Source organism: Thermobia domestica, chromosome 6, assembly GCF_964235325.1.
Source record: "Thermobia domestica chromosome 6, izTheDome1.hap1.1, whole genome shotgun sequence".
NCBI classification, from domain to species: domain Eukaryota; kingdom Metazoa; phylum Arthropoda; class Insecta; order Zygentoma; family Lepismatidae; genus Thermobia; species Thermobia domestica.
The window spans coordinates 191,938,643-191,965,457 of NC_137459.1; the positions used below are offsets into that span (position 1 = coordinate 191,938,643).

The 26,815-nt window shown below is 34.2% G+C and overlaps 1 protein-coding gene across 5 annotated transcripts in view; it reads left to right on the forward strand.

The window, feature by feature from the left end:
- Positions 1-26,815, forward strand: part of LOC145688374 (uncharacterized) — a 726,484-nt gene that overhangs the window by 513,743 nt on the left and 185,926 nt on the right. The window lies entirely within an intron of this gene.

Genomic DNA, 26,815 nt, shown 5'->3' on the forward strand with positions numbered 1-26,815 from the left:
ATTGTGCAACCAGTATCAATTTCCACCTTTTGTTCTAAAAAAAAAGAACTGGAAAATCTCAGACAAAGCAAAGAGACAAAATTCTGTACATTTCTTGAAGTTATAACATATTCACAAGGCCATACACAGCTTTCACAAGTCCTAGGATAGAACTACTTGTAATCCAGTACAACCAAATTCCTTCCAGTCATTCTCCCCTCCATACATAGTTTTGATTGATACATTGGACAATAAAAGCAGTGGACTAATCTGAACAGCAAAATGGGCGATTTAGAACACAGCAAAATTAGTAAAATATTTAATTGCCGCAGTTTCTACTGTAGCATTTGTAAGGAATGTTAGCAATCTATATGAAGTGGGAAAGCTTACTCGTAGTTTGCAGCAATGTTTGGCAACACTGGTAAAACTAGTAGCTGAGCCAACTAGTGAATTTGTTAAGGTTTCTTTTTAAAACGTACAAGATGTACTTTCCGGAATAAAGTTCTGTCCTTATAGACAACTTGAAGGGATGGTAGAAAATCGTAGCTTTGAACTTGAAGGAAAGAAAGATCTACTGAATAAAATGTATTATTCAGAATACAACTTAACTTAGAAGTCAAAAAACATACCGTAAATTTTCTTGTAGTGCTTCCGACCACCGAAACGGCGAGATTCAGTAACAGTCCATTAAGCCAATTGGAAAACTTTATTACCATCCTAGCATTGATAGATTTTCCATGATTTTGCAGTAAGTGAAATACTATAGGATGGGATCACACCCACCCCCCTCCAGAGTGTACGAGCCATTACTCATTCGATAGAATGTATCATCAGGGTTGGAATGAGCCAAGAATTGCAGGGATTACGATTACTACGTATTAACTCTACATTTTTATGTTCTCCTGCTTGGACTTCGAGCTCTTGAACCCTGATACAAACTATTTTATCAGCAGGAAACAACAACGGGGATTGCGTGGCCAACAAATAACATTCCAGGCTGAAAATAAAATGCAATTTAATCCTGTACATGTTGTGTACGCTCACAACTTATCTGTAGCTTTGCCAGGAAATAACTCGATATATAATAAACCAATTAATAAAATGTTAGTAGTATTCAAACGGAAAAGTGCGTAATAATTTATATCAATGATTCAGTGTACATTAAACGAGTGTTGCACTTTAGAACTGATATGCATCTTGTTGATCATGGATATACTACATGAAGATAGTAGTACTATATGATAGACATTAAGAAAAAGATGACACTTTTATATGCCATAAAGCTATTTTATATTTCTCGGGTAATCTCTTAATAGCATAGTGAAAAAAAAACTATAATTAATAAAACAGAAGTTTTACAATAACGATAATGGAGATACTAATTCAGTGTTTCAGCTCAGTATCTATTGTGTAATTTTCAATTAAAATGTATGTTTCTAACATTTTGTATTACAATAACAACAACCTGAAACAACCTTTTTCTTGTGTGTGTTATGTATTATTCTTCTTCTCAAATTTTAATTCTTCAGCTTACACTTAAACATTTTTTTAAAAATATCATTCTAATTCAGCGTTTCCCAACCGGTGTGCCGCGGCACACTGGTGTGTCGTGAATTGGCCGTTGGTGTGCCGCGAGGAATCGAAACAAAATTATTAATTTTATAGCAATCAAATTGCAAAACGTGGGGAAAAAATGTATATTTGTATTTCACATTACTATGAACCTCTACTATGAATCTACAATTTTAAGTTTCATACCGTGTTACTGTTCTGTGCATTTCTAATGTTGAAAAAAATGGTTATCATTGTTATGACCATTATTGCTTCTTTATTGTTGCAGACTATTTTGTAACTTGAAAATTTAAAACATCATTCAATCCTTTGGGCAAATTACCTACATTTGTGTTTTAAAAGTAAGAGAGATTTGTTTGTTCGTTCGTTATTTAGTGATCTTCCTTCTTAGTAAAAGGTTGGATACAGTTTTTAAAAATAAAACATAATTTTAAAAACCTGAGTCCAATATTTCATTGCAATTGTTTTCTATTTTTAAATTAGAATGAAAAATAAGCATAATGATTTACCACGGGGAAAACCAGTGATTGAGCTTTCTTCTCTGTGAGAAGGAGATTAATAATAGCAGAAAAATACCACTGTGTTTTATATTTACAAATAATAATATCTATAAGTGTGCCCCGAGAATCCAAGTAGCACCCGTAGTGTGCCGCAAGTTGGAAAAGGTTGGAAAACGCTGTTCTAATTTTTGAATCAAAAGATCCAACATTTTCAATCATTTTTTTCTTGTAGGCCTTATATCTGGAGAACCGAACCCAAACTATCACTTAACAAAGTATGATATGTTTATTCTATTGAAAATACGAAAATTGGATTTAGGGACCGTTTAAACCTTTGTGACCCCTGATCCAAGATCTAATATATTTCAATCAAAAATTTTCTTGTACGCCTTATATCTGGATAACTACATATAAGCCCTAGTGTAGCCGAACCCAAACTATTACTTAACTCAGTATGATTGCTTATTCCGTAGAAAATACGAAAACTCGATTTAGAGTCCGTTCAAAAATTTTGTGGCCCTTGATTCAAAAGCTAATTATTGACCAAGATCGCAATCTTTTGATCCTTTTTTTATCATTCCTAAAATTATTGTTTAAATACTATTTAAATATCGATGTCATTATTTGTATCCCAAAAAGGAGGACATTTCATAATTTTCCTAATAACCCGCTTTAGGGGCCCCCAAGAGGAGGACATCTCCCAATTTTCAATTTATTCAACCATGGACATTTTAGGGCCCCCCAAAAAGGACGTTAATGTAGAAGAAGACGTGTGGTAATCTACAGAAAATGATGTAACCTGATACTAAGTAATCTAAAACTAAAATCAGTTTCATTGCGGCTGGCATAGGGCTCGGAGTTGGTCATATAACCTACGTTTAATTTGGTGATGCATGATCAGTATGTCTGGTTTTCTAGAGCTGAGTTAGCTATTTATTTATTTATTTATTTATTTATTCAACCAGCTCCTCAATCGCTTTAGAATGCCAGGCCACACTGAAAATTTGGTGAGCCCACCACGAACTTAGCACGCATTGATGCCGACTAATAATTCTGCTACATATGAACACTAATAATAATAGGGAGCGCGGTGGCTGAGTGGCAGGGCAATAACGTGTGTTGTGAGGGGTTCCTGGCTCAATCCCAGGTCATATGAGTTTGTGGTGCACAACATCGCGTCCGTGGGTTTTCTCATGTTCTCCCACATTCTCACTCTAACAAATATTTCATAATCATTCACTTCAATTAATAATATGTCTTTTGTAGCTTAAAGGACAATCGTCGGACTTTAAATATTTCATTTGATTTTTTTACTAATAAAGAATAAATCTATGTTTAAAACACACTGCATATAGTTTCCTGATCAGATTTACTTTCTATAAATAAAATTTCAGGAAAAACATTTCTTTCTTCAAATTACCCATTGCCTGGGCCAGTAAGAACCAAGGACATCTGGATTTCGAGGCTGAAATCTTACCTTTTAGAGACCTGTTTATCTTGTTATCGCACAGGAAAAAGTATACAAAACTGATCATCTAATTGGAAAACCTTGGACGTAATCGGTTACGTTCATATAGTTGTGTCACGTAAAATATGACGTAGCTTTTAAAAAACGTAAATCGGAGGACAGAAGTATAAAAATGCTCTCTATATGTTGTTATAAATTTAGGCAATAATTTGACAGAAAGTCATTATATAAGATTTTTTTTAATACGCCAGTCGTGTATACTTCACATTTGTAAACAAAAAGAAAAGTTATGTATGAGCTATTTCACGTTAGACAAGTGATAAGAGGTATACTAAGATGTCATTCATATACTCATACCATAGAGGTAGTTCCTTCACTTATTTGTCTTCGCTTTTTCGCATGTTTATGTGGGATCGACGTTTCTGTCCTTAATTCTTTTCCTCCATTTCCTTCATCCTGGATACTATCTATTTTCCATCTTCTCTCCTTTAAGTCATCTCATCTTGGGTCTTCCCTTCTTTCTTCTTGGTACTACCAGCTTTTCAACTATTTTCCCACATAGTTATCGTTTCTTCGTTCTACATGTCCCAGCCATCACAACCTCCATTTTTGAAACTTTTTACTTAAGGAATCCACTTTAAGATTGTCTCTTATATAATTGTTCTTTATTTTATCCTTTCTCGTCGCATCACACATCCGTCTTAACATTATCTCCACTACTTCCAACTTCTTTCCCGGAGCCCTTGTTATTGCCCAGGTTTCACTACTGTACACCATTGCTGGTCATTACAAGCATTACAAGCTTATACACGGCTTTTTAACCTGCAACTTTTTTTTTCTTTTAACACAGCAACCCGCTCATCCTTCTCCAGTTCATCCAACCAGATTGTATTCTCTGTTGGGTTTCAGTATGGAATTCTTCATCATGGTTGAAGTACGATCCAAGACATTTTTCTTTGTTAAGCGTCATATATTACGTGTATATTTTACTTATCCTTATGCCTTTCTCCTGCAACAGCCTTCTCCATTCTTCGAGTCTCTTCTTTGACTTATCTTTGAATGTTTGGCGTATAACGGTATCATCCGCAAACAGCATGTTCCATGATGCTTTATTCTTCGCCTTTGTACCAACATATTCCTTACCAAATTGTACAAATGTCCGCCAAGAGCTGGTCCTTGATGCAGACCAACCTCTAGAATAAACATTTCCATTATACCCACACTACATTTTAACTTGGGTCTCTTCCTCTTACATGTCTCTTAACAATCGTACTTATTTTCCAGAAACTTCCTTCTCTCTCATGCATCGCCATAGTTCTTGTTTGGACACTCCGTAGTACCCCTTTTCCAACAGACATCTCTTGTATCATGTCCTTCTTCAACAATTATATTCCAAATCTTCGTGGTATGAGACATTAATTCCCTGGTAATTTCCACAGTCCTGTACATTACCTTTACCTTTATAAATCTGTACTAGTATACTTTTCCCCTATTGATGCTCTGTTTACCGAACTTTTTCATGAGATCTCATACGATATAATCTATCTTTGCTCGAGCTTCTCATGATAAGCACTAAATTACATTTCAGTCCTTAGAGATTTTATTCATAATCATACTATAATTATTTTAAATATAGTTGCACGTTAGAATTGTCTTTAGGATGCTACTTACAACACATCCTGGAACATAATAGTTACCAGTACTTTATGCAGAAAAGAGTAAGACAAGCATATTTTATTTATAAAACACAGTTCATATAATTGAAAGAGTAACCCAAATTCCGGAGAGCATACATCAAAGACAAGCCATGTTTGTAGATTGAAGAACTTCTTTTCGTTGTTTCTATAGAATGTTACGTTGATAGATGTTACAGAAAATGTTCCAAGTTGCTGATTACGTTAATTATTTTTTACTGCTACTGGCTTTTACGCCATTTGTATTACGGTTGAGTAAAATTCTGGTTGAAGTGCATTGCCATATCAAGCATTAAAGCAACAATGGTGTTCATTAAACGTCAACACCAGAACAACTACTGTATTTAAATTGGTACAATGTTTGAAACAAATTGGATAAATCAAAAGATATTGCAAGTTCTTGACATGGCGTAGGAGTAGAAAATGGTAATAGATTTAACATTTTCACTACTTTGGGATCTGACAATGTCTTTTTCGCAAATATGAGAATTATATATGTCCGTAAAAATTGCCGGTTTACACAACTCACATGCAGTTTGTACAAATGCTTTCATTGCAGAAGTAGAGGTTTTTTTTCTGTTGTTGCTCTGAAGTTCAAGCTCTTTGGTTTTACGTATGTCATATGCAACTCGTGCTAAATTTATGCATTGTTCTTTGTTGTATAGTGGAAGGAAACGTACCCTATACATAAGGGACAAAAATCGTCTCTGCATCTGGTGTCCTCATAAGTTTTATAAAGCCCCTTCTCAATAATCAAAGTTGAGATTTAAAAAAAGAAACCTGGATATGATTCAAGCACAAACCACACAAAGGACCAACTTACATGATAGTGCCAGACAGTGATGATTTCAGAAGATTTCTTCCAGAGGACTTCAAATATATAGGGGGTGTAAGAAGCACTTGCTCTCTGGTAACGTACACTGAGCATGATCGGAGATAGGTAAGAGGAATTTCGTTTCTTCAGGGAAGTATTCCCCCCTGCTACATCTGATTAACACCTTGCAAACCTCCTGGATTCCTAGATCTCTAACAGGAAACATATCTTATGCCTTAATCTAACACATCTCAATTTTTTCATTAATTATTTTAACACAGAACAATACTTATACTGAACAGTACCCAAGGCAGACTAGATCCCTTCTTTCCAGAAGAATAAAGATACGTATTTACTTTAAATGAAAGCAAAGCAGTATCTGTGAAACATTTCAATCTGCGCAAAGTGTCCTATCGTACCACTAATAATGGAACACTCACGATGATTACCGAGAATATAATGGACTTCCCTTCCCTATCAAAGAAAGAACAAATTTCTTTTTATGCTTTGTAGCTCTTAATCGACAGTGCACATGGAACATTTTGGCATTCTCCACTCTCCCTGTGGTATAAATGCAATTTTAATTAACATATGTTCATAAAATAAAAAGTGGCTCGTGCAATCTTGGAAATAAGTCATTTCCATCTTGTGCCTAAGTTTATTCTTTTGTTGGCAGGTGTTTAGAGTCGTGTCTCTGGCTGGAAAAAGAAATAGATATCCTAATACCTGATAATGATAATACATAACTTGCAATAGAAGAAACCGAAAACACAAGTATAACTTGAACCGTGTAGTTTATAACAATGTACTTTGAGCTGTAGCTGCGTGCAATCCACAACTTCTTGTATTCATGAAGTTCATGTTATGTCCGCGGACCCTCAAGGTCGTTGAGATTTTACTTTTCCGCAAAATTTAAGCTCCACTCTGAACTTATTCGTTGATTGCAAAATATGCACTACCGGCAGTGCCATTCCACTCTTCTTTACATATATTAAAATTAAAATTATAGTTGTTGTTATTCAAGGTTTTATTGCTTTGTTACAGCTAGTTGTGAGGCTATAGGAAACCATCTTGTTTGTTTTGTTTCGCTATATTATGTACGATTTGTATTTAATTAGGGGTTAAGTATTTGCTGGTCTGTTGCAGTTTATGCCAGTAAACTTGTCAAGGTAACAAAGGAGTCAATAAATGAATAACGCGGAACAGCTTATGGCGAGTTAGTGGTCATACAAACGGCGCAAATTCTGCTATTAACATAGTTTATTGACATCAATGTTACACATATGATCTTAGTGTTAATCACGATTTCTTTCAAGACTCACTTTAAAGTTGTAGTGTGTAATTAAGTATTTGATTTCTAATTGACTGTATAACTGCAGTTATCTAAAATGTCCCGGTTAGGTATATTGTTAATTGCCAAACATATTGTATACATTTTATTTTTATTTTCTTATTTGAATAAGGTAACCACTTATTCTAAAACCTAAATCTTCGAACGAAAATTGTAAGTTATACAAACAAAGAGAAAGCACGTTCGTAGATGTTTTAATTAGCCCGTGCTTGAAATGTGATAACTAGTATCTTCTGAATGAGGTCCTTTGAGTAGCGCCAAATTAACTCTGGGCACCACGTTCACCTTTGGAAAGCTTGTAAATCAGTTAAACCTAATTATGGATTTCAAATGTTCTGGAAATACATCGTTTTCGTGTCAATCGATTTTGTGACATTATAACTCACAGGCTATATCATATATCAATTGAAAATCATTCTACATTGTAGGCATAGATCACAACAACTTTGGTATTATTATTAAGTATTCTACCTGCTAGCATGTCCTGGACTAATGATCTTTTCAAGTTCGGGCCTAGAAGTGTTTCTTCCACGTTTCTCGATCTTCAGCTTTCTGTTTAATCTTCCAGTATTTAATTATATTTTTCAAATGATCGATCATTTGTCTTATTCTTCCTACTCCTCGCTTTCCTTTCATCTTTCTTCTATTGCGGTATGAAGATGACAATTTCTTCGGAAGATGTGTCCAACCCAATTGGCCTCCCTACGAGGGAGCATCCTCTTCTCTCCTACTTGTATTAAAACATCTTTGATTGTTACTCTATCTCTGTCCATTTTATCTTGTCCAACTCTGTACAACAACACATTTCGGAGCACTCGAAATATTTATTATCTAATTTCTGAACCATACAGTCTAATACTTCATATGTTGCACTTGAACAGATTCTTTCTTAATCCAATACTAAGCCTGCTAGCTAAGAATGATATTTTCTTGCTGAATGTTTCTTTGGCTACGGCAATTAATTCTTGACCTAATCTCTTTTGCGCAGTAAACGTCTCTCGTCAAAATACTTTCCAGATATTTGAAATGATCGACCTCTTCAAGTTCTCTCGTTACATTTACTTCTAGTATTTGATAATACTTTACTCATCGAATCAGTCTTTTCATTTTTTGTCAATGTCTTTCATTTCATTAATCAATGATACATTTTTTATCCAAAATAGTTTGCTCAATACTAAGACAAAATTAATTTCACTCATGAAAGGAGGGAAATATTTTTCGACTGATTGAACTATCCAATATAATGTAGAAATACAGTTTAATGCTTGATATAGTCCTAGTGTGGAAACTTTGTAAATAAGTTTATGTTCCAATAAACATGGCCAGCTCCAATACTAACAAAGGGTGAAGAAGATAGTCTGACGGAGACTTATAACGATATACGCTTACAATACATAAAAAAGCTAAATTATGATTTGACGCACCGCTATTGTGTAAATTACTGCACTTTGGATTAAGTTCACTACTCAGTCATATTACCCGTATCTACCAAATAATACTGTGCCCTCAAAGAAAGTAAGAAAGAGGGTATTTTGATGTATTTTCAGTCATCACTTGCCTTGTAATGTATGAGCATGCCTTAAGAAACGTTTTCAGTGCTTTATGTTGTTATTTTGTGCAACTTAACATGTAAATTGAATAGTAAAAATTATGGTCTGTATTGTCTTGAGATTCATCGGTAAAGTTCGTAATTTTTGACTCTTTGGCGGCAGCAAAACATTTAAAATTGAAAACTGCTGACAGCAACTTGGGCTCTTTGGCTTGAACCCTTTGGAGAAACACGAACAGTCCTTCTCTCACTTAATAGAACTCGTTTCTGCAAAGATTCCTGATCATAATATGATTATAAATTAAAAATTACAAGGAGCCCTTACGAATCACTTTAATCATAGCGAAGGAATAATATTAAAATGTGCATAAGAACTAAATGTTGCACGAAATAATATTCCAAATACTTCGTCAAGCAATTTGGATACATGTTGGAAGATAAGATACTTAGATGTGGGACGATGCACCACGTTCTGTAATATCAATTATGTCAGTTCTGTAATATCAGTTTTCAAATCATTATATAGTACTGTGCAATGTATTGAATTGTATTCAGAAAAAAAAAAGCTAGAAGATCTTTTGCAAACTTCTCATCTGAGTTAGTCCCTTATCGTTATTGTTTCTAGACTGTACAAAGGAAGTTGCTTTCGTGACCAGTTACAAATAAGTATTCCGGCGCCTGGAACGATGTACTTCCTTGCTTTTATTATGTCAAGCTCCGTAGTGGCAACACACTGTGACGAAGGAAATATTTAATAGTACTATGGTGAAGTCTACAGATACCCTCCCTTATGACACCTATTTTAAGTCTGCGCAAAGAAACGTGTAGTACCAAATCGCATGCTTTGAAATTTGACATAAACTATGTTAAGGTTCCTCGTTGACCTTAATGAGAGGGTGATTTATCAATTTGCCTGTATATTCAGAACGGAACTAAATGAAATTACTTTCATTCAAAATCATAACAAATATAACTGTCGTCGCTGTTGTTTTAAAAGACTGATCTTTTTGGGGAAAAGTGACAGTAAAATTGACAAAATAAAAACATAAAATATAGTTTCGTTTACTCTCAAGTATACTGGATTTTTTTTTGTAACAATTTTATAATTGGCAGTAATATATTTTTTGTATTATAACAGAACTTCCAAAACGTATTCAATGTTTTTATACGAGACCGTTTTAAAAATCCTTTGTTGTAAATCGGTACTCATGTAATATATATATATATATATATATATATATATATATATATATATATATATATATATATATATATATATATATATATATATATATAGGGTGTTAATGAACTACACCGACAAACTGTAAGAGGTGATTCCTCTCATCAAAATAAGAGAAAATGTTCATATGGACCTATGGCGAAAAGTGCATAGTTTCAGAGCTAGGGCTGTCCAAAATCGCGAAAAAGCCAAATTTCAAGAGGTCCTATTTCGAATTCGAGAGACTGTGGATGGTGGTTCTTATCAGCGTAAAGGAAGCCACGCATGCATAATCCAAAAGTGCATATTTCATTAATGTTCAATGGGTGTACAGATTATTCCTTGGAGGGTGAAATTCCCAGGCATACCATCAACCAAATTTTGAGATATGCTCTGACTTTATGATTGGTCCAAAGTAGGCAAACGATAAGTCTTGATAGCAGTCGATTGTCCTTACTTTGAGATTCGACCAATGCATATTATTATTATTATTATTATTATTATTATTATTATTATTATTATTATTATTATTATTATTATTAATAATAATAATAATAATAATAATAATAATAATAATAATAATAATAATAATAATAAAGTATTCACTTGTATTATCATTTCCTGAGCTTTTCTTCTTAAATCCCGAGCTACATCAATTCTAAATGGAATTACAACTATAACTGTAGAATGTCGCTATAGTACTACTGTACAGAACTGACCGAGGACACTAACCTTATCTTTTTTATTAATATCACTCCCTAAATATAGGTTATAACAGCGGATCCTAAACTTTCTTCCACGAAGCCCTGAATCACCGCACTGCAAAATATTATGTTATTAATATGATTAATAACATCAGATACATCGTGATTTTAAATTGTATTTCAATTGTTTTAAGTTAAATCCACTTACTCATATTAACTGAAGCCGTGGTAGGTAAGGAGTCTAACATAGACATTTCTTGGTGGCTTATGAAACGTTTCAGTATTAATTAGGTCATTTATTTTTAAGAGTGCCAACACCCCAGCAACACTGGAATACCGTCTCTCGTGAAATCAGTAAAGTCAAGCAGTGCCGATCTCGTCAGAGGAAAAGTGTATGTCCATTCATATTAGTTAGATTGTATTGGCATTACAACATCTATCTTGCGTCTGAGGACAATTGGGGGGCTACTTGAGAAAAGGGAAGTTGCAAAGTCGGATCTAGAAAGCCAGCTTTAATGGGAAGGTGGCTCGATGTGCTGAGCACTCATCACCTTAAAGTCATGAGTGTGACTAACAGCTTTCATAAGATATTCCCGGACGACATTGAATAAACAGGAGGTGAAAGTATTATTGCTAAAATAGGGCAAGTCAGGTTCAGGACGATCAGGAAAATGGCCTGGGCACTTTCCCTTCGGGCCTCCAACTGTAATCATCACTGGTCACAAGCCGGCTATTTGCTCTTGGTTCTTTAAGGGCTGTATTGCTGTGGTAGAGCTTTTTTTCTGTTTTAAAGGATTGTTTTTCCAACAGCAAAAGGGAAAATCCCTCTTTGTCAACCAGCTAAGTGACGTAAAGAGACTAAAAATAAATCTTGCATCAAAACTTATTTTTCTCTTCGATCCTATGGTACCTGTTTGGTTGAATGTGTGGGCGGAGTTCAGAGCTTGCATTCCAAATACATGTATGATCAATTTCGCAGACGAATTTCTTGGAACTGTATGTACGAGGTGTGACGAATATATACTGAATTTTATAGAACATTGTATTACAAAATCGTTTATATATATCCAAAAAATGTCGCAGAAGAAACATAGCGGAACTGGTATATAAGCTCCGAATATAGAAAGACAAAGTCAGGAAATTATATTTTAGGTGTATACTTTTTTAAATGTACAATGGCTGAAAATCGTCAAAATATCACTTCTCCAAATGCTAAAACATAACAGCTAGAGCATGTGGTATTAGCACGAAAACTGTTCCACGAATTTGCAGTAAAGCCAAGAGGTCATCTGGAGAAGGTTTATTATTTGAGTAACCAAGGAAGCACATTGAAAAAAATAAAACAATGACAAGTCTTGATGATTTTCAGAAAGATAATGTTCGTAGAAGCATTCTTTATTTTTACGACAACGGCAGTTTTCCCTCTGCTAGGAAAATAACGTAGGTTTTGAGAGATAAAAATATCTTAAATGGCGCCTGTAATATCTAATCTGCGGATATGAATCCTTAAAATCCTTGGTTTTCGCTACCGTAAGACTAACGACGGGCGGAGGATCTTCATGGAGCATGGGATACCAGAAGGAAGAGAAATTCGTCTCAATGCCACCTGGGATCACCAAACACTGCATGCAGACACTGGTTTATTGCAGGAATGCTCGAAAGGAACTGGCGACTATCATGAGGAGATGACAGCTGACACTTTTAAAGATTTTTTAAAATAAATTTCCCAATATGTTAGAAAAATTAATCATTGTTATGGATGAGGCAAGTTGTCACTCAGTTTGCCGCAACAAGCTACCAAACACTGCTAAAAGGAAGCAAGAGATAATAAAATGGATCAATGATAGGGAGGATTCTCTATATCCTTTCGAGACCAAAGCGGGACTGTTGGAGAGAGTGCACTCGTCCAAAGGGAAGAAAATATATATACTAACTCCACGAAACAGCAAATGAAATGGGTCACCAGGTGATTGAGTTAATTTCAGCTCAGATGAAACATGTAGTCACCAAAAGGAACAATACGTTTTGAATTTTGGAAGTAGAAAGATTGATGCATGAGGAGATAAGTAAAGTTACATGGGAAGACTGGATGGCTTCGGTGAGGCTGAAAGCTTCAGGAAGAAGACTTTCAGAAAGAGATAGTGCGGGACGAGAGAACTGAACCTGTCGCAATTAACTTGTAGAACAGGAGCCTCTGAAGAAGAGACAGAATCTAAAAATGAGAACATTTGCTGATCGCAACGAGCAAGTACCAGCATACAATACATAAGTGCAGATTTATTTATATTTCATGAAATGAAATTATATTTTTAATTCGTGCTCATGGATAGTGCATTTACTTCTGTCGTATGGTGCCCTGGTTCAATCCAATTCTCGCGAAATGGACTTCGTAGTAAACAAGCACCGCGTACGTGGATTTTCTCAGGTTCTCCCTTTTCATTCCATTTTCTTCATTCCGTTATTTCTTTCATTATCATCATCATCGTTTCTCCTTCTCATCATCATCATTAATAAAATACATTATTAACTTAGTATACCACGGTTATACCCTGTAGGCTAAAGCAGAGAGGTAATAAATGCGAATTAATGATGGAAAATTAATGAAATTAAGATAATGGGAGGTAATTTTAAAAATTCCGAGAAAAGTCACAAAGACATTTCCACCACAAGCTTGAAAGCGTTTGAATCGAATCAAGGACGTTAAGCATCAGAAGTGAGTGCTGTATCACTGGCCCATCGTGTATTCCGTACGTACATTTCATGAATTGGTACATAACATTTAGTGTTTCCTTGTGCGAGATTTCCTTTGTCTCGGATTAAAAAAAAATGGTAGTGTATTGACCTTAGGTTTGCGAGTTCCCGAGTTTGATCCTCGTATGGATCTGAGTGTGGTTATAAACGACGTGCTTATACCAACTAATCTAAAGTATATTTACATTCATTTGCTTGTCATGTGAACATCCGAACCGAACGAAATATATTATTCGTATTACATTTGTAACTGAAAATAGTAGAAATATTAAAAATGATGAAATTTGCATTATAATTATTTTTAATATTTTACTTTCTAATATTTCTCAGGTAAATGGTCTAAAACCTTTCTTTGGAAGGAAAATTCAGGAATCGAACCAAGTTTATTCCCGTTGAAAAGAGCATCAACTATTCAGTTTCTCGTGATATTTTGCCTTTATTATTATGCACTTCGATGCATTCGGTTACCCTCTTCAGATGCTGAACAGATATTCAACATCTACAAATGTATAAGCCTACTCATGAAAGTAGTGTCCGAATAGTTAGTCTAGTTTCTCCTCCTGGTTCTGTGGGAGAAGCAAAATGCATTACTTGCCCTTTAAATAGTAATGATGTGATATCCTATCGGGAGTCACGAGACTTCAAATGAATTTAAAGGAGAACTCACTCTATAGGCTTTCAAGATCTGTCGACGACGTTGAATTTAAGTTTACATATAGGAAAATTAATACACCCAGGCAGTATTTCTGAACAGGCTAGTGACACAAATTAAGTAGACTTAGGACATTTTATACACATAAAGATGAAGATTGATTGATGGATATGAAGAAGCGTTTTCAATAACTTTAAATCAAACCACTGTGGAATTATTTAAAGTGATGTTAGTTTTATGTGCTAGTTTGTTGTTTTTTTCTTTTATCTTTTCTTTTTAAGGTTCAAATCGAATCGGACCATATAAATATATCAAGAATATTTCTTCTCTTTCTTTCTTTAAAAGGAATTACAAAGTTTCAAATTTTGTGTCTCTTACGAAATAAAGAAACATCAAAATATGTTCATTTCCTCGCCCGTAATTTTATATGAGTTTACAGCTATTAAGTAGAAGGAAAATTTGATTTTCAACTCATTGGGTCTAAAGCCCGGAAATAGTGTATATTTTCCACATCTTCTACTTCTAGGATAACCAAAAAAGTCCGTAACTTTATGTTTTAATACAAATGACTCGTAACGGGCTGAAGGTAATCTTTTCGTACTTCATAATGTAATTAGCTCACGATTCAATATTATTTTAAAGGAAAAGGTGTTTGTGCAGTGGAGTCCCATAGAACCACAAAAGATATTGAAATGTTATTATGTCAGTAGATGTTCATAATCTGAAGAGGAACAAGTTCTGACTTCAGATAATAGAAACTTATAGTTCAAAGTAACAGGTGGCCCTTAGAACAATCCAACATATTATTTTTTTAACTTCTCCATCTGGAATTGTTCAGTAGATCTCCATTATTGTTTAGCATTCGTTCTTCGGTACGAGAGACCTGGATTCGATTTCATGTGACAGCTCTGATCCCACGTTAAACTGTAGGTGCACGACTCGTATTATCTCGGTGCTAAGAAGGAATGTTGAGAACAACCACCCAACCAATTTTTCTGGATCTTATGCAAATCCAGTGGAAATTGAGATAAGTGTAAAGAGTAAAGGATTCATTTCAAAAGGCTCAAAGATCTTAAAAATTTATGATGTCGAAGTTATATTGTCTGCTTGATCAGAGATGATCCCTTCTTTTAAACTTTGGTTACATTTCACGGTAGCCTAAAGAGAGTTATGATAAAGTCAAGTGAATGATTAAATGGTGAAATAACTAGAGGAATGCTGAAGGGAAGAAAATTGTAGTTTATTAGCCCCTAGTTAATTCATTTTACATAGTTACCCCGACAGAGACTAAGTTTTCATAAGGCATATCATATTTTAGGTTAAGACACAAGCTAACAGATTCTCATTATCTATAGTTCGCAAATACAAACTATAGAAACAAGACCGGCTCGTGAGAAAAGTAACACTGAAAAAATAGTCGTATCGCTTGACATTAAGAGAATAAAGGTTATCTAACGTATATTATTGTATATAACATTTAGTACAATAATAAAGTTTTCTTCTTTTAGTTTCAAGAGAAAAACTAATTTTTACTGGTGTGATTTTACTCACGAGCTGCTTCTGGAAAGAGAACTCCAGTACGCCTCTTTCCAGCACCTAAGCCACAATAGAGGTAGACCGTAAAATCCCTTATGTACTACTCGTATTCGAAGCGAGGTCCACTGTATTGAAAGCGAGAACACATACAATTCAGCCGCGAAGAAAAATGTATAATTTAAAACGTACTTAACAGAAAAAAATCATTTGTAAGAAAATTTTGTCTTGTTTCATTTCTAGCCACCCGGAGCGCAATCAGTACTCTTTTGAGGCAGGTTTTTCTCATACATTGTGTCATGATAGGCGCATTAGTATTCTGCCGTGTATTGAGCCCTTTTGTGGGAGATTAGTTAATATAATTTTAAATAGGACAATAGCAGCGACATTCGGGAGGATACGTTCCTTTTCTTTTCTTTTCTTTAATTTCTGGAATAGATAAGATGTTTGATCCGCTCCGCACTTACTTTTAACTCCCAAGATAGCCTTGCGTTAATAAAGAGTTAACTTGACGGAGCACCAATCACAGTTAAACTGACAGCTCTGATGGAGTCTGACTTCCTGTGAATGGATGAGGGACGGCAAGAGAAGTCGGTCGGCAGCGCTCCAGTAGTGTAAAATAAATGTGACAAATGTGGTCCATTTTTACTAAGAAGTTCACACATAAAGATGGTGAGTGTTTCTTTGTGGTACAAGTTTTTCTCCTCCTCCTCATTGGATTTTATTCGACACGATAGATCTTACCGATTTATTACGTGAGTAATTATCTTAAGATTTGCAGTTAGTGTGTTAGTCCAATGTCCAGAAGTTTTTTGTTATTTTATTTCGGGATTGTGTGTGTTGGTCGTTGTAACTGGATTGTATTAAGCACAAATGCAAAGCTAGAAGATCCGCTTTCATGACTAAAATTATTAGCATTACCGTCTTTGGTACGCGTGACCTGGACTCGACTTCGGTCGAATTCCAGTTAAACTTTAGGTACGTAATATATTTTAATATGACCTTCCTTCTGATAAGGAATGTTAAGTTTAAAATATTTATATTAATTAAACTTGGAAAGAAAGACAAAAAATGCGTTTTTCATTGGATTTTGTAACTGTGGTTATCTGATCAAACGAGGTTAGGAAAGTAAATTGTCTAAAAAATTATTAATTTTACAATTGTCATTATATTTCCATTTAAAAAATGACCTAAATCACATGCGAGTATTTCTGTTCAATAACATATGAGTTGTTAAATGTATTATCCAATGTCTTATAACACAAATATACCCTCATAAGAAAAATCGTATTTTAACAAGTTTCATATTCATCCCATAATTATTTAGTTGTAGGTTTGGACTTACTTTGATCCCACCGGGAGTAACTCTGACCTCATGCATCAGAAGCACAAGCGCTAGCCACTAGACAAAGAATGAAGGATAAATTGTTGATGTTTTCATTCTTTGTGTAAAAACTCCGGGTTCGACCTCTGTTTGGAAGTAAGTGTGGTTCGAAATACACGTTAAAGTATAGTTTGTTTTATATGTGAGTCTCAGTTGTGCCGACGGACACTTAACGCAAACGTAAACTCTTAAAGCAAAAACTAGGCCCCATATGTAATACATGTTTGGGAAAATTGACAAATATGTATGCGAATTTATAGTGTGCCCTAACTTAAGCTACTTTATTTCCTTTTCTTATTTACTATTAATGATAATTAAAACATCATGCTTTAAGGTGGGAGAAACATTTATAACTTTTCGGTTTAGTAAAAAAAGCGATAGTTTTAGACAGAAATAACGCTTACCATGATCCTCGTCATGAATTTGTAGCATACTCCACTAAATAACAATTAGCAATTTTATTTGAATTAGAGAAACAATTTCCGACTGATACTATTAATAGCGATCATATGAAGAAGATTTAGAAATACATCTCACGTTCACATGTTGCAACAGTTTTCATTGGGCCTGATTGTGATCTCCGATGAAACTCCTTTGCATCCTTTTGATCCGAAGACTAGAAACGTTCACTATGAATCGCCACACTGGGTAAGTGCGTGAATGATCTACAGAGAACAGGAGCGATTTTATCAAGGATTATTATTACCACAACAACAACTTTGTGCTACGTATGAGCCTCGAAGTTGGTTCTCCTGTATCAAGTATTAGCATTGAGTTTTCATTCATATTCCGGAAATTTACCCTTGGTATCTTCGAAACATTTTGATGGTAGATATATTAAGTAGAGAGTAGATGGTTTGATAATAGGCACTGGCGCAAATCCCGGGGGGATGAGTGGGACATGTACTCTCCAATCTTGGAACTGGGAGGGAATGTCACCACCAATTATCCGATTTGATTTTTTTGTGGGGGGGGGAAGGTGATGATTTGTGTCCTATTGCCACAAATGAAAGTGAGATGAAATTGATGTCCCCCAGAAAAACCTCAATTCTGCCCGCCTCCCAATGTTGAAGACAACTCTGCTTCCTGATCCTCTACAGGATTGTTTTTCAACTTGACAATTATTTTGAGCATCGCGTAAAAAAAAAAAGTCTTACTTCCCCCCCCCCCAATGTTGAAGACAGATTAGCGTCGCTGATAATAGGTATCTAATCTGCCGAAAGATGGCATTCTGTGAATCGAACATCACGTTATAATGATTTTAGTTAAATAGGCCTCCACTTTGTGAAGAGTCAGAGAACCTTTCTTTGTCCCTCTTAAAGCGTTACCATTAAATGTGTTTCTCCAAAGCTAAGACCTAACTGAATAGATTCGAAAACGAGAAAATTTAAACGCGGAAAAACAAGATCAGAAGGTTATAAAAACTTGCTCATTTTTTAAAAAATAAATCTTACTCTCATAAAGTGATCTATTTCTCCTTTTTTTTTCTTGGATAAAATTTAAAATACAAAATATTTAAGCTGTTAACTAATAAAATGAATTAGTTTTTCACAGTTATGCAAGCTAACATCCACTTGTGTATTACTTAGTTGTTTATAAGTGTAGCAATGCAGGCTACATGTTTTTCAATGCTACGACTAATGGAGGTTTTACTGTTGTTAATAGTAAAATTTGTCGTCAATACCTACTCACTGTGTATCAAATTTAGCCGTATACAGTTATATGGGCGATTCTATGACAAGTGGTCCATTGTCAGTAAATTTTCAAAATTAATTTGAAACTATTATGTTTATGTTTTTCTATTAATAAATAGTGTAATTATATACTGAGACGTTTAACATATTTTTGTAAAATACATTTACTAGGTTTTGACCACAAACTTTATCTGTTCTACACCATGCTCAATGCTGTTCACATATCCCAATTTTCAAATAATTTTCAAACTAAATTCTAAATCTATAATTATATGAACAATAGCAAAAAATATGAAGTGGACCTTTGGCAAAAATTTGACAATTTTGTTTTAATTAATGTTTGATTCTGGTAGGCAAAAATTGTAATTTTCTCATGTCATATTTTGCTGTCCTGTGTGTAACGGAAAACATGTATTTTTCGTGTTTCCTTGGTAATTGTATAAGATAAAGTATTGGAACTTTTGCCCCAAAGTAGAATTATTATTAGCTTGTTAATAGTACTTATTAAATTTGTTTATTATCCTCTTTATTTATTTCATGAGGTATAGAAATGTTGTCCCGTGCGTAATGGTACACACGGGACATTTACAGATTTACACAAGAAAGTTAATAAAATGAAGTTGTTAAGATTCCAATATGTGTTTATTGTAATTAAGGCTAAATAGGGATGCGCACGAGACAAGATTTGAGACTGTCTCGACTCGAAAATGTGTTGCAAAAGTGATGTCTCGACTCGAAAAATATATATTTTTCTATTGGAAGAGTTGTGTCTCGACTCGAATTTTGTCAGGAAATTTCTGTCTCGACTCGACTCGAACGCATCCCTAAGGCTAAACAATAAAGAATAACCTTTTATATTAACTCAAAGAAACATAAACTTGCTGAGAGAAACTAAATCAATCATAACTAAACATAACTACCAAAAACGTTTACATTAAGTTACATAGAAACATTTACCACGAGGCTTAGAAACAAATTTTGATAAATCACACTTTTTTCTTTTCATTAAAAATGTAGGTATCTAAGTTGGTTTGGCAGTCTTGTAGGGGGCAAATGGATTCGCTTCAAAAGTCTTTAGTTCTTTACAAAAACGGCTATTGGTTCTGGAAGTTTATACTATATTCTTTCACCCTTTATCAGTAAATTAGGTGCTTGAAGTACGTATATTTAAAACTTGATCAAATGAGACATAAGATATGTTCTTTTTATCAAAACAAAACTTTGTACAACTGTTGTGCATGCATTTCAGATTTGTTACTGTAATGTCCCCATCTTCTTCTACATCACTTTCAGACACACATACATACCGATATTTAATCTTATTTCTGGAAGAACCACAATCAAATTTCACTAGGGGAAATACACCTTCTCTAATATTGTCTATTCTGAGCCTGACAGTTGGAGGGTTGGAATATCATTATGAACATCGTCTTCAAAGTTGTATTTTGAATTAATGTCGTTCTTATCACTCGAATATATCAATCTGTACACTGGCACTCTTCGTTTTCCTGGAACCAATCTAACTTGAATTACCTTGTTCTTCTTCACATTTTAGAGTATTTTCCTCTCCTAAATGGCCAATAACGAAACAATGCGGAATGATTTTCGAAAAAGAAACGTGATAGGAAAAGAGTTAATCTTCTAACTTGCCTATAACGCTGCATTCTCATTTTTCTTTTCAGTCTCACTTGTTCTTATGTTTAAGGATAAATTTTCTAGCCCTTTCAGCGCCACTCTTGTTGATCGATTCAGTTCATCACTGACAATATTACTTGGAACAGAGTTGCTTACATGTGAATCCATATTACTTATTTTAACACACACACACACACACACACACACACACACACACACACTAAAGCAAATCTTGACTCTGAAGTAAAAAACAATCATACAAAATAGCCAAAAACCAACTATTTCCCTTCAATTCACTTTTCCGCATTTCACATGATTTTGGCAGCGTTCAAACGACTCAACGCTTGGTAGGTAGCACAAAGGATCGAGCAGCTCAACAGTTGTACAACATTATTTGTTTTGAACGCCACCAATCAGCACTCACTAGTGAGACAAATACACGAAATATATGGTAATAACACTAAGAGAGTTGCTTAGCGAAGTTCGACTTTGATACTTTGGAATGTAATTTAATTTATTTAAATTAAATTGTGGGTGCAAATTTGTTGTACTTGTTAATGTCCAAATGTTAATCTTAAAATATCAATCTCTTTATTGCATAATAACAGTCTTAGAACAACCAAACAATTGCATGGTTACTTTTCTGTCCCGTGCGTAACGGTGAGTCGAAAAAGAAAACATAATGTGAAGCTAATTAAATTATATTTTCCAATTTAAAAATATAATGCTCAGTAAGGAGAATGAATGTAGAACATGAGTGATGGCATATAAAATGAAAATGATGCCATAAATCGCCGAGAATGTCCAATGAAATTGAGGTTGTCAAATGAGCTTTTTGTCTGAGTTCCGTGCATAACGCTTAATTTTGGCTTATAACTCAAATTTGCAATTGTTTTGAGTGTTTCATTTATTTAACTATGCACTAATAATTTCCCCCCTGATTTTAACATACTTTTTATTTTATTTGAAAATACATTTTTGTTTAAAAAAGCAGTTTTTGTGTACAAATATCCTGTGCGTAACGCTGAGAATCACCCATATACGGAGTACAGAATCCAAAGTAAACACTGAAGTTTCGTTTTGGTTTGCTCAACGATCTGTTTAAAAACAAGCAGTAGTTGAAGAGGAGGGGCTTAGTAGGCTATGCATTATTACTTTGTAGCATACTGTACTAAATAACAACTAATATTTTTTTAAGCTTAGGAAAACTATGGGGGGATGGTAGCTCAGTAGTAGAATGTTCACCTCCAGTGCGAGGGGACTCTTGTTCAGTCTCGTCATGTGAAATTTTAGTGGACGATATCGTTTCCGTAGGTTTGCTCAGGGTTATCCCGTTTATTCCTACATTCTAATTCCACTATTTATTCATAATCATTCACTTTCATTAATAATTCGTTTTCTCTAGCTTACAGAGTATAATCGTAAGAGGTAAAATTGAAACTTTTTTTTAAGGAAAGGACGTTTCCGATTGAAATTCGAAATTAACAATAGCTGATGATATGAGGAGTAGTAGTGAATCATCTCAAACTTAGATGTTGCAACCATTATCGTTGGATCCGATTGTGACAATGAAACTTTCATCATCATCATCTTCTTCTTCTTCTTCTTCTTAATAATAATAATAATAATAATAATAATAATAATAATAATAATAATAATAATAATAATAATAATAATAATAATAATAATAATAACTTAAAACAATGTTTTTTTTATAAAATACACAATTTTGTTTACGATTATTATTTTTTGTTTTTATTCGTTATTTTTAATTGCATTGTGGAAAGCAATAGTCTTCTCTCTTTACGCTCTATTAGAGAAAGGAAAGATACTCAAACTTGTCGATATGAACCAAACATAACGCCTAATTCCCTGCAACCAGACAGACTTCCTTGTTAGTTTGGTTGTATAAGTAACATGCGCTGGATAATTTCCAAATAATATTGTTACTTTTAATTTGAGAGTAAAATGATAAGCTAGAACGAAGATTATATGAAAATATGGTATTGTTATCAGGTTTATATATCTGTACAAACTTCAGAGTTCCAGCTAGCATGGAAGTGCATAAAATTTAAGCTCCAAGATTTGACTTTAAAAAACAGAAAAGTAAGTTAATGAACGTCTTGTAGTGACAAAAATCGTCATTAATGCTCAACCATTTGCATTCTTGCAACACTGATCTAAAACCAATTAAATAGTCAAGGATGAATTAGGAAGTTGTATCAGAGATTGCCCCAACGAATGTATGGCAATTGGAATTGAGACCAGCGACAATTGCGATTATGTAAAAGAACTGAGACAACTGCGATCACTTTCTTACGATGTTAATTTCAAAAATATGAGTTGCGACAATTGCGACCATGTTGTTAATCATCTTATAAATGTGAATCAAGTTTGGGTTTAATATTTTATATCAAGGCTAAAAACTAGTCGAGAACTGTTGAATGAAAAAGAAATTACACAAAAGTATACAAGGAGATGACAAATTGATATATAGCTAAGAGCGATACGATAACGCAATATTTGTTGTGTGTTTGACTTTACTTATAAAACACAATAATTGAATGGAAAGAGAGAAACGATATATACAGATTGATGAGAGTATCGAGAGAATCGTCCAGAAATACGAAGTAACTGATAATTTCAGTAAATGTATGAGATCTTTGGTTAATGCACAGATGCTGGATCTATGTAAATATCCCGTGAAACTGACGATACATAATGATGCTGATACCTCATTCTTCATAAATTCCATTTACTAACAGTAGTAGTTAAGCAAGTGTTAACAGAATGAATTGAAGGTCATCGTTAAAATCAAATACATCAAAATAGCTGCGCATTAGCTTGAGGTTTCAACTGTTTTGCCAGTCTCAAGCCTGGAAAAGTATGAGAGAAATAATTGGTACTTTATCATTAATGTTGCTTTGATCATATAATAACTAATGTTGCTCACGATATGAGATGAGGCATAATTGTCATGATGAGATACGAGATGTGACTGGCCTCTTCCAATAGAAGCATAGGGGGTCTATATGTTTATCTAGACGGGACAGAGCTCTATAACGTAACTCGTTATACACAGGTCCTCAGTCATAATTATAACTAGATTATGCTAATAAAATCTCTTAAAACAGTTTGTGCTGCGTTTAGCTTTCCTGGCTTTTATTGTGGCACACACTTATTGAAATAAATACACACCTTTTTTAATTATGCGTACATCCCTTTATGATGGTTCGTGAATTATATCGTTTTATTTACAAAGCGTTGCTATGACAACGTAAAGACAAAAACTCATCACAAAAAATCATCGTGTTAGAATCAATTTTGATTCTCTTTCCTTTTTTCGTATTTTCTTCTTCTTCTTCAAACTGGTTAATACATATTTTAAAATCATCCATTGCCCGGAAATATAAGAAAAGATATTTAAAATTACACTGAAAATACAAAATGTCGTTGCAGCTCTTCTAATAGAAACATATATATACTTATCGAGACGAGATAGAGTTCTTCCAATAGAAGCATATATACTTACCGAAACGATACTGAGATCTTGCAATAGAAACCTTTATACTTATCGAGACGAGACAAAGCACTTCCAATAGAGGCATATATATTTATCGAGATTAGACAGAGCTCTTCCAATAGAAACATACATAATTATCGAGACTAGATAAAGCTCTTCCACTAGAAACATACATAACTACCGAGACTAGATATAACTCTTCCAATAGAAACATACATAATTACCGAGACTAAATAAAGCTCTTCCAATAGAAACATGCATACTTATCGAGACGAGACAGTGTTCCCATGACACATTTTCTATACGAGACTGCCTCAAATTTCATCTCATAAGCAACACCAATAACAACAGTAATATTATTTTATTAATTATGGAATCTCAAGAATGTGATCGCAATTGTCACCAGAGTATCGAGATTGAGATGTACTACTTCCTTGCGATCGAAATTGTCACAGATACCAATTGCCGTAGATCACAATTGTCGCTACACCTAGACCTATTCAACAATTTTAAATATTGCGAAAGAAATTGTTAAGATTCTGAATCCTTTGCCAACTTGCGAAAAGTTTACATCACAGTGATTAAAGACACTGCAAGACGTTGTGATTATAGCAGATACTGCTATCACAGAGGTAATAATACGTGGTTCCTCAATTATCGATAAATTAATGTGCTATTACTATCCATCTATCAAGGTTCCTTATAGTTATTCTTTAAAATTGGTACCGATTGTACGGTCGTGACGAAAGTAAATTGTGGCCTGTCACTTCTAAATTTGAATATATCGTCTGCAAAATTGTACCCTGTTATGCAATATATTTTCTCAGCTTCGTAATCAGTGGACAGATTTATTACTGTTTTCAGTAATTCGCATGAAATCACACTATATGTGATTTAGGGTTCGATCCCAGCCTCCGCCAAGTGAACTTTGTGGTGGACAAACACCGTGCTCGTGGGTTTTCTCGGGGTTCTCCCGTTTCCTCCCACTTTCTTCATTCCACCATTTTCACTCATCTCTCTCATCATCACCGTCTCCTTTAGCCTAACCGGCATAACCGTGGGACGTAAAACTTAAAGATTTCATTTCATTTTCATATATGTGATTTACAATAAGTGAAATTACTTACTCTTATATAATTACTTTATTTCTGATAAATATTCTGTTAAGTAATGTCCAGATTTCAGCGTAGTTTTCTTTAACTTAGAGAGAATACAGAAAAGTCCAGAAGTAATTCACTATTTTATTTAGAAACTGTTGAAATATCAAACTTACATCCCTTTGAAAGTGATTGTTCAGTCTCAGAAAGTTCAAACATTTTTATTTTTAATTTAGAGAAATGATTCTAATATATGATGATCATATTAGATAATTTTTTAAAATAATTGTCTAGCACTTCTGGTGGATGTGAAAAGACGGGCGCATGTTAAGAGAATAAAAAAAATGACCAATGTTAGTGTCGAATCCAGAGTTTTCGAGGCCGCTAAGATGATTTGTGGCACTCTTGATGACAATTAAGCCAAATTTAGGCAAGAAGAGGCGTGTCAGGTGGATTGAAAACCAATAGAGGCAACGCTCATTTTCTTTTTTTATTTTACTCATGTCTTTATTTTCAAAAGTAACACCAAAGGCGGAGGTAATCATTATTAATTTCACTCAGCTTTATCCAGGAATTGACAGTAGTAACACCAAAGACGTTCCTCTTCGTTATTTACCTCAATCATATATTTACTTTTCATGGGAAAACGCCCAAGGTGTTGCTCTTAATTTTAAATTTCATGAATTCACAGGGCCAAAGCCAAAGACTTGTTGGTAATTTCATTCACTTATTTACTACTTACACGAATGCATAGGGAAAACAATTCCAGAAACGTAGCTTTTCGTTATTCCTTTCACTCGTTTCTTAATTTTCAAAGGAAAACGCCAAATGCAATGCTTTTCGTTATTCATTTCACTGTTACCCGTGAATTGACAGCAGTAACACCAAAGGTGTTACTCTTCTTTATTTATTACGCTTATTTCTCGTTTTTCAACTGGGCAACGCCAAAGGCGTTGTTTTTCGTTATTCATTTCACTAATGTCTTTATTTTCAAAGGGGAAGGCGTTGCTCTTTGTTACGTATTTCATTTGTTTCTTTTCTTACACGAAGGCATGGAAACGGCAATGTCAAAGTCGTAGGTCTTCGTTATTTATCTCACACATTTCTTTACTTCCAAACGGATAACGTCAAAGGTGATGCTCTTCACAATTCATTTCACCTGGCATTGCCCAGGAATTGTCATTGGTAACGCTTATGTTACAGCGTCAAAGTCGTTGCTTTTCGTTATCTATTTGATTTATTTCTTTAATTTCAACGAAGGTATATATATAGTATAAGTAACTATGGAATGTTGTATTGTCACCAGACTTATGTCACTGTGTAAAATTTCATCGTTGTGGGGAAATGATTCAATTAAGGTTGAAAGATTTTGAGTACATTGTTGAACCATTCTAAGTTAAAGTAAAGCATGTAAAAAAAATACACAGATCAAAGTCATGGATCGAAATTTGTTATAGCAGGTGCATAATTTTAGAGGTGTGTATATGTTGTACATCATACATGCGTTCAGCGTTAAAGAATTATTTTGCTTGTTGCACTATACAGTAAAGCATCTTTTTTTTTGGGGGGGGGGGATTTATTTTAATTGCGAATACAAAATCTCGCAAGAAATGCTAATAATTTCTTCACTTAAAATGTGGTTTAAACAAAACGAATTTACTGTTTCTAACGTGAAATAGCTTCTTGCTACTTTTCT